Source organism: Lontra canadensis, unplaced genomic scaffold (assembly GCF_010015895.1).
Source record: "Lontra canadensis isolate GAN:19392208 unplaced genomic scaffold, GSC_riverotter_1.0 scaffold56, whole genome shotgun sequence".
Taxonomy (NCBI): domain Eukaryota; kingdom Metazoa; phylum Chordata; class Mammalia; order Carnivora; family Mustelidae; genus Lontra; species Lontra canadensis.
In genome coordinates this window covers 8,109,432-8,118,862 of record NW_022631050.1, presented here as the reverse complement: position 1 = coordinate 8,118,862, position 9,431 = coordinate 8,109,432, and the positions used below count along the sequence as shown (strand labels likewise).

General features: G+C 46.4%; 1 long non-coding RNA gene across 1 annotated transcript; it reads right to left on the bottom strand.

Moving 5' to 3' along the window:
* Positions 1 to 298: 298 nt before the first annotated feature.
* Positions 299 to 4,649, bottom strand: LOC116878167. Its single transcript, XR_004384785.1, has 3 exons — positions 4,628 to 4,649; positions 1,161 to 1,303; positions 299 to 568 (listed from the first exon to the last, which is right to left on the bottom strand). It is a non-coding gene; the product is annotated as an uncharacterized LOC116878167 (long non-coding RNA).
* Positions 4,650 to 9,431: the final 4,782 nt, after the last annotated feature.

Sequence of the window (9,431 nt, the reverse complement as noted above, 5' to 3'; positions counted from 1 at the left end):
TCTGGGCCCATATGCCTGGAGTCTGCCAAATTCGGTCTGTGATTCATCTGACTTTCCATGAGAATTTCTAATAGAATCTAGATCCAGAGCACATAGAATGAGACAAGGCATAATGATCCACTGTGGGTGTGTACGCCCCTCCAACCTCGGACTATTTATCATTGCCTTCTAAACCAGTGATGATCCCCAGAAATCCTAGCTTATAGCAAAAATCAGAGGGTGTGTGACGTAAGGAAGAGTTATCACAGAGAATTAGAAGACTGGTGTGAAGGATCATTTAGGCCTCTTACTCACTGAGTGACCTTAGGTGAGTCACTTCTCTTAGCTTCAATTTCCTCTCTTCAAAAGTGGGACAATTTTACCCTCTTCTTAGTGTTACTGAGGGGATGAAAAGAAAAGCCGATCTGTGACAATACTTGATGCCTAGAACCCAAGGGACATTCGTTCTTTCCTTCCTCTCCCCCACTGCTCTGAGATCCTGTAGACTTCAGGTGCTTGGGGAACACCATTGTTGATCCAGTCCTCTGAGACAGTGGGCTTCCTGTTCCCAGTTCTATATCAAATGGCTCTGAAGAAAGAACAGAGTGATCCCAGAAAATGTCACTGAATCAGAAGCTCAGTGGCTTTGCCAACAATCTGGGGGAGTGGACTACAGAGCAGCTACAGGGAGAGAGTGAGAGGACGCAGGCTTGGGCTTGAGTTCCAGGATGAGGATGGACCCTAGGACTTCCATCTTTTCTGCCTCTTCAATATGGAAATGCAACACACACGCACACACACACCAATCCCATTGTTGGGACAGCAGACAAAGACAGGGAGCAAGTGGGATCAGAGTCCCTAGAAGCCCAGAACTGGTACCCATGAGCTTTGATTGATTCATGGCCCACATCCACATGGCCGCCCAGACGGTGCCTTCTGCCGTAGTGCTCCTGCACAGAGCATACAGCTGAGCAGGCTGGTGGCCTCCCTGTCAGCCCCTCTGAGCAGGTGTCCTTGCTCCACGTCTCTCCCTTCTGACCGTGAGAGTCTCTTGCCAGCCTGTAGCCCAGGTCTCTTTCTCCATCCCATTGGCCTCAGCAAGGCTGGTAGGGTCTCTGGACAGGGACTGGCTGGTAAGGGGGCCGTGAAAGTGCAGGTTGGGGGTAGTGATAATACCTCACCTCTGTCCCAGCTGCTAGTCCTGTCCTTGGAAGCCCAGGGTCAGCTCTGGAATCAGAGCAGGAGGCCAATTGGGTCTTCCTCTTCAACAGTCATGGTGCTTCCTGGAAGGTGCCTTCTTATTTCCATCTTGGCTCACAATACTCTGCATAGGAACACATTCCAACAGACCTTAGGGTTCATGTGTTGGCATCCACTGGAGGCGGATACTTCACTAAGCCCCAAGCCCTGCATTGGACCCCTATTATTCTACATACTACTAGTTAGATGACTTTGGACAAGGGACTTATCTTCTCTCTTTTTGTCTTGCTATCTTAATCTGTCAAAATGGAAATAAGTAATGATATCTGTTTAGGAGGCTTGTTGTGAATTTAAATGAGATTATTTAAATGAGAGTTAAATGAGAGTTATTTCTGGCACTTGAAGACTTCCTAGTGTTCTGAAAATGTTAGTGAATGCTGCTCTTACTACAACTACCCACACCGCTACAACAATCGCTGTCACTATCAGCGAAGCCTGTTGGAAGAGTTAAGCCCAAAACTCAAAACAATCAGCTTTGGTTACCATTTAACGAGTGCCTACTATGAGAACATTCTACTGGGTGCCTTTGCTGACACTGACTCGTCTAGCTATAGTCAGACATGTAATTTTGCAATCATTTATAGATGAGAAACAGGGGGCTTTCCTCAGGTCCCAAGGTGGGGATTAGCAAGGGAACTTTGCATATTCTTGATTTGGCATTTATCTAGTTATCTGGATATCTAGTTATTGATGCCTTGCCTCATTCAAAAAGAGTTGAGGGCATCCATCTATAAATCATCCATGTGCCAGGTCACAAAATGTCCCAGAAAGTACAAAAGCAACAAAATGGATGAGCGCGGGGTGGGAATCCAGCCCCACCCCTTACTAGCCAAGTGACTTGGATGGTTACATAGAACCTCTGTGAGCTCCAGTTTCCACGGCCCACAGATTAGTTATGCAAACTGAAAGGTACTCATCAGTATCCCCGTTTTTCTGCTGAGGAAATCAAGATTCAAAGATGTTGCAACTTTACAAGTTTGCAAAGCTATCAGGTAAATTAGTAACAGAGCCAGATATTGGCTCTAGGTTGACCTGATTTCAACTTCCAGAACTCTTCCCACTGTTCTGAGCTATTTCAGAGGTGCCCTTTGCAAGTGCAAAGCTGTGATTTGAACACAGGGCAGCTCTTCCTGTCACATGGTAGTGCTGTCCATTTTCCTAGGGGACTGAATTTAGGTAAGAAAAACAGACATTCTAACTCCCCCATTGGTGCTTGTCCCGTCTCAAGTGATGTTCCAAGTCCCAAGTACCTCAACTCCTTCTTTCAAAAGCAATTAAAAATAATACTGCCTTCAAGGTGAGGAAGGAGGATGGGCTAGTAGAAAGTAAGGCAACCCAGAGCGTGGCTGAAGTCACTGGCTTGTTTTACCTTCGCCCCCTAGTCCATGCACCATTGTAGTCTGCCATCAGCCCCAGGATACCATGGGAAGATGCTTTCCTCAGGACCTCAGTGATCTCCTGATCCTCAGACTGTTGGCCTTTAAACATTTTCCCATCACTTAGTACCAGATCAATCCTAACAATCTGCTACACAAAGGCGCTGTGGTAGATGATTCAACATTTATAAAGGTGCCAGGCCTGAAAGGGATTACAGTCAGCAGTGGGGAAGGAGAAGATGAAATAAAACATAATACAAGGCAGGGTACACGACGCAAGGCATAGGCAGCTCTGTGTGCCATCCTCATCGCCATCTCTCCTTCTTCCCTCTCCTCAGCTTACTCTTCTTTCCTGTGTGGTCTCTCCATTTCCGTGAATGAAGCTACCTTCCCCTTCAGGGTCTCCAGACCAGGTCTCTCTCCCTAATCAAGTCCTAATCACTCAGCTGCCATTTTGATGGCCTTCAAGACCAACATGTCCAAAGCTCTAGTCACCATCTTCCTGATGCCAGCAGTCCCTTTCTGAGGAAAGGCATTTCTGTTCATCCTTAACAGCTTTCTCTTTTTCCCCCCAATTTAATTAGTCTCCAAGTCTTCTCAGAGCTTCCTCCTGCAGAGTCCTTGAACACATCTGCTCTTCTATCCTCTATCATCACCTGGTTTAATTCAGGCCTCTGTGTGTCTTGCCCCCACTGTTCCATTAGCCTCCCAGCCATTGTTCTTGCCTCTTGAGCACATCACTCATCCACTGTCCATGCGTTATCAGAATGATCTTGTAAAAAGCCAAATCTGATCTTGTACTTTCCCATGTGTTAAAATCCCCTTTGCCTTTAGCATAAATCCAAAACTCTTCAGCCTGACCCACAAGGCTCATGAAGGCCTGATCCCAGTCTTCTCTCCTTCCTCCCTTCCCCTACTCCATATCCCATTATGATCCATAATTAGAGTGACTGAATATTTTTTCTTCCAAACCAGAATACTTAGGAGAGTGAAAGGAGGCCCTAGTCATAATTAAACTGGGATAAACTGGGATTCCCCGGGGCACACTTAGACGTACGTGTCATCTAATCCATAATGGCCATCACAGACCCCACATGTACAGGAGTTTTTCTCTCTCTTCCCCAGAGCCTAACTAGCAACTTCTCTTTGTGCCTCTAGGGTCAGGTTTTCAGAGATAGAGAATTTGTCCCCGCTCATCTTTTCAAGGGCAAACCCAAGTTATAGCCCCTGCCAGCCTCCAGATTTGTAGGCTACCCTTATGTCAAGTGACCAGAATGGGCTAATTCAATATGGCTGTCCCAGGCCCCTCACTGAAGCAAGGCCTGTGGATGGGGACTTCCTTGGTGGGGGAAGGGGGTATTGGCCTCTATGTCACCTGGAGCTGTCTTCATCAATACTTTAAAAACCTCCTCCCTTCCTTGGGATCATCTGCTAGGAGGTGATAGGCTGGGCCCAGATACCACCAAGGTCGCAGCCTGTTCTTCCTCCATACACCAGCTACTCTGCCCCACCTCCCCCAGTACAGCCAACCCTTCAGCTGGCTAACTTGGAGGATGTCCTTTCCCCCCAGCTGAATTTTCTTCTTTCTCCCTTTCAAATCCTGCTGTGCTATTACCCGGTAATGGAAACAGCAGAAATCACTTTAGAAAGGAAGCCAGCTGGTTCATTAGTCTGATTAAACTCAAGCAATGGAATCTGAGCACAGTTCACATGATGAATGGTGTGCTTCCTCCTTGGCCGCAGTGAATTTTGCAGTGATTTTTAATTGTGGGGCTCAGTTACCCCTCACCTCTGTAAAATCACGTGAGGCAGAGAGATAGGACAGGGCTATGGGAAGAAAATGTCAGGGCTTTCTGAGTGGAGTGGTCCAGTCTTTCCCTCTCTCTCTCTTTCTCTCTCACTGCAGACCTGGTAGACTCCACAAAGAATGCCAGGTTACCTGAGTCTGTTAGGAAGACCCTGGTCTTCAGAGATAGAAAGATTCATCTTTAAAGTCAGGTTGTGCTACTTACCAGCTGTGTGTTACGAGGCTCACATTTTTCACCTAAAAGAGGGTGTAAAAATAAATATTGTAGAGTATCATGAGGACTAATAACTACTTAAATCTCCAAATGCAGTGGTTCAGTATGTATCTGAAGTACAGGCAGGAGTGGGCAGAAGTGAGAAGTAAGTAGGAGCAAGTAAGCAGGGCCAAATCACAAAAGGTCTTATAGGTTGGGCAAAGGAGTTTATGATTTTATATTGAAAAAATGGGGCAGATTGTCAAAAGGTAAAATTTCAGAACAGTGATAGAATCAAATCTGCATTTGGGGACGCTCACTCTGGCTACAGGGCAGCTTGGACTGGAACTGGACTGGGAGACAGAATGACCTGGACAGTTACCCCAGGACACATGATAGGAGTCTAAGTGAAGGCAGGGAGTGGGGTAATGAAGAATCTGCCTCTCTTGCAGCAGACTTGGAAATTGGCAAGGAAACAGACGGAACTGTGCTTGCTGAGGGACTGAAAAGCCACACAAGGAGACAAGTTGATTGTGGGGCACGTTGAATTGGAGGGAACATTGCCAATATTCCTTTTGATGGCATAGAATCCAACTGTTGAGGTGCGTAATTAGACAGACCCCGTCTGAAGAGGTCATCTTTCCAGGCCCTATTTCCAGGAAGATGAACAGCCAAACTAGCTAAAACCAATCTGAACGTTTCCCTGGGAAGGTCTTCTGGAAGCTGTCAGCAACCATGGCTGGGTCTGGAAATGCCTTCAAGTTTTCTAAGCAAGAAATCTCCCTTGCTATGCAGAACACCGAAACCTACCATTTCTTGTTTGCCTTCATTGTAAATACGCCTTTTCTCTACTGGTTGCACGTATGGGAAAGGGAGGGCAGCAGCTTCAACTGGAGGATATAGCGAAAGGTTAGTGGTCCTAAGAAACTGGTCAAAGGTGACCCAGGGGATTGCTGCTACCTTGGCAGGAAAGTCACAAGCGTGGGGAGACTATCAGAGCAATGCAGAAGGATCAGAGGGAAGCAGGAACAATGAGACAGAGCAAAAGATGACAAACAACCTATGTATAAAGGAGGCCCCAACATGATCTACACTGGGCGAGACAAAGAAAGTAGAGCCCAGAGTTGCCTGCAGAGGACGGCTTAACCTAACAGAAAGAGCTTGGGTTCTGGAGCTCCGCAGTCTTAGGTTCAAATTTCAGGGGGAAAAACCTGACTGTGTGACATTGGCCAAGTCATGGAAGCTCTCTGGGGCCCAGTTTCTTAATCTGTAGGATATTTAGGATAAAACCTTCTTTGCAGGGTCAGGGTGAGAACTGGCCCAGTAAAGAGACAGTGCTGGGGAGGTACTGGGTTAATTTCAGTAGTTCTTACTATGTTATTGTCACCACCACTCCAGCCATGTGACCTTGGTCAACTCACTTCATTCCCTTAATTTCAGCATCCTTATCCCTCCCTTGATGGCATTTTAAGGATGAAGTGACATAACCTAGAAGACAGTACTGCCACCCATGGCACCTCTCCTTTCCCTTCTTCTCCTTTCCCATCTTCTCCTTTCAAGATCTTTGAGATCTCGGAGAAGATCAGAATTTAAGTATGAAACAGGTCAGGGCTAAATTATATGAATCAATCTCTTAAGTTATTATTGAATGTAATTGTCAGCAGAGCGAACAGAAAAACAAGCATCCAGAATCCAACAAAATAAGCTGACTCTGGTTTTGGGGATTTAACTGGCCCAGTTCCTGTCCCTCCCTTTTTCTGATACTGCAGAGATGAGGTAACACCAATGCCCAGGCTGCAGAAGAAAATGTCTCAGTTTTGTGTCATCTTTTCAAATACAAGAAGCAGACAGTCATCTAGAACAAAGTAGCCCAATGATGCTTTCCACTTAAATGACCACTCAGCATCTGGAGCTCAGCTGGGAACTCTTTGCTATTCCCAATGACTGCCCCAAAGCATATTTTTGTATTATTTCTCTCTGTTTCTGTATTGAAGAACCATGAAGGGGCGCCTGTGGCTCAGTTGTTTAAGCATCCAACTGTTGATTTTGGCTCAGATCATGATCTCAGGGACATGAGATCAAGCCCTGCTTCTGGGCTCCATGCTCAGCAGAGAGTCTGCTTTTTTCTTGTGTTCTCCCTTTCCCTTCACCCCTCCCCCTGCTCACGCACACACGCTCTTTCTAAAATAAATAAATAAATCTTTAACAAAAATCCTGAAATGATCATGGAGTTGAAGCCCAAATTTATATACATTTTAATCACCAAACGGGGCAGTGAAGAAATCTAAAGCTTGTGTTTCCAGCTTTGCCTTAAGATGTGAGGAGAAAGACCCAAGCTTGCATTCCAACAACAGTGATATAGGAGGGGAGGGCAGGGAATTGTTTGACAAGTGCTATGCTGCCTATAATTTCTACCTTCCTACCTTCATTACCCTTAGACCCACTGTCAGAAACCAGCTCATGGACTCACATCACAGTGGTACACGCCATCAGTCCTAAAGACTCTGTTGGGCTTCTGCTGAGGGACCCAAGGAAGGGCAGTGATTTACCAGGAAGTGTTTACCTGGGAACCAGGGAGAGGTAAGACTAGGCAGACAGGCAGACTATTCACATATTAGAACCAGAGACTAAGTTATATCTCTTCCTTTTCCCAGTGACACTTTTTCTACCACCGTATGAGGGTGCTGTGACAGGACCAACATCATGCTAGCAGATACTTGACAGCCAGCTCTGGCGGGAAGAGAGCAGGGGTACCTGATCTATAACATTTGCAGATTGCAGTTGTGTAAATTCTCCCACCATGGCTGATTTCAAACTACCAATGTGGGGTCACACAATGCAGAATTGGGAAGAAAGGCACACCATTGTCTCCCACACACCACTGGGTAGGGCTCCGAGATCACCACTGCCTGCAGTTGTCAATAGGTCCCACATGGAAGGTCCTGACTTGCCCTCAAGATATAGCTAAGGAATTGTTGCCTGCCTCTGAGAAGTGTTCCTGCAGCCCCCCTCCCCCAACCCACCCCGGCTGGATCCCCTGTGCCTCTCCATCTCCCAGATCACTTGTGAAGCCCTTGTGTCATCATTTGTCCAGACACCCATCCTCTCATTAAACACAGGGCCCCATCTTCATTTCCACAGCCCCAGCACCTAGCAGAGTGCTGAGACAAGCAGGTTCCTTAAGAACACTTGGTAAATCCATGTTATTGGATGGACACCCAAATGAGTGAGTGAATGGTCCGGGGAGGAGAGGAGGAAGAATACGGGGGCTGCTATTAGGCAGCTGCAGAGATGTGTCATTAAAAAAACCACCACCAACAAAACCAATGGTCAGAGCTAGAACCAACACGAAGAAATGTCAGGAAAACACGTTTAGGGTCTTTGAAAAAAATAACTAGAGCTCCTGGGCCCTACAAAGTGTTAGAGTGCAAGGTTCTAAGTTGGCATGTCCTGCTGTTCACGCACTTGCAAACTAGTTCCAGTCTATCTGCCGGCTTCTGGCCCAGCTCCCGCACCCCAGCACAGGGAAAGGAGCTTTTGCTAATTGCCATAGATATCAAGGGAACATGGCCGGGTGTGCGTGTTTAGCCCAGAAGAGGTCGGCATTACTCAAAGGAACAAAGTCATGGTCCTGAATATCTCTCCTCCCAGTATATAAATGAATCAAAGAACTCCTGGTGGGTGTTCTGGATCTCTCTCTCATCCTTCCTCCACTGACTGCTTGACTCTCTCCCCTTTAGAGTTGAACTTGGCAACAGCACCCTTCTCACCACCAACTCCTTTCCCTGCATGGTCTGTAATATTCGCTCCACCTCCTAGACTCTGAGCCTCTTGGGGAGGAGATTACTGTCTGGATCCCTAGCATAGCATCTGGTACATTGGAGGTGCCCAGGAAGCATTTGTTAAATGAACAAATTCACAAACGAGAAAAAAAAAAATCCACTTCCTACACCTTCAATGTATATATCCCAAATTGGCAAACCTCCCAGAAACGTAGAAAAACAGTGTGCAGATCAAGTAAGCTACCAGGCTACAGCCAGGGTTCTGTGAGAAGTCAATTTGGAAAATCTCAGAGTCCCCCAGCCCACATCCTTCTAGGGCCAATTATAAAAACCTTTTGCTTAGAGACAAATAACTACAAAAACTTTAAAATACAGACAGTTCCCTAGTTAGGAACATGTTGTGTTCCAAATGTCTATTTATGAAATTGTTGTTTGAAATTCAGAATACACTCTCTGATAGAGCGCCCTGTTCAAAAGCGTCACTGACAACGCGGCTCTAACTTGAGACGTTTGCAAAGGGAAATAATAGGAAGCAATAAAGCTATATGGAGAGGCAACTTTTCTTTTAAACATCATAAAATAGACATGCAGAATATATGGAACATATCAAACTACACAGTAGCCTTTGGACAAGAGGCAGCACTGGGAAGCCATCAAGTGAAATTCTAAATGGTTTCTTTTTATTGATTACGGATGCTAACACTTGAGGAAAAGCCCGTTTTCTTCAGAACACTAGTAGAGGTTAGAAGGTTCCCCCCAGTGGAGCAGCGTAGGCTATGGTGAGTCACCTGCCAGACTTGTTACAACGCAGGCTTCTGGCCTCTGCCTCCAGGGAGGCAGATGGGGGTGGGGGTGGTCCCAGGTGGAGAGAACCCAGGGATGTGTTTTTGGTTTGTATTTTTTTTTAAGATTTTGTTTATGTATTTGAGAGAGAGAGCAGAAGCTGAGGGAGGGCACAAGCAGGGAGAGGGCAGAGGCAGAGGGTGGAGGGAGAAGGGGAAGGGGAGAAGAGAAGGAGGAGGGGCAGCAGGGAG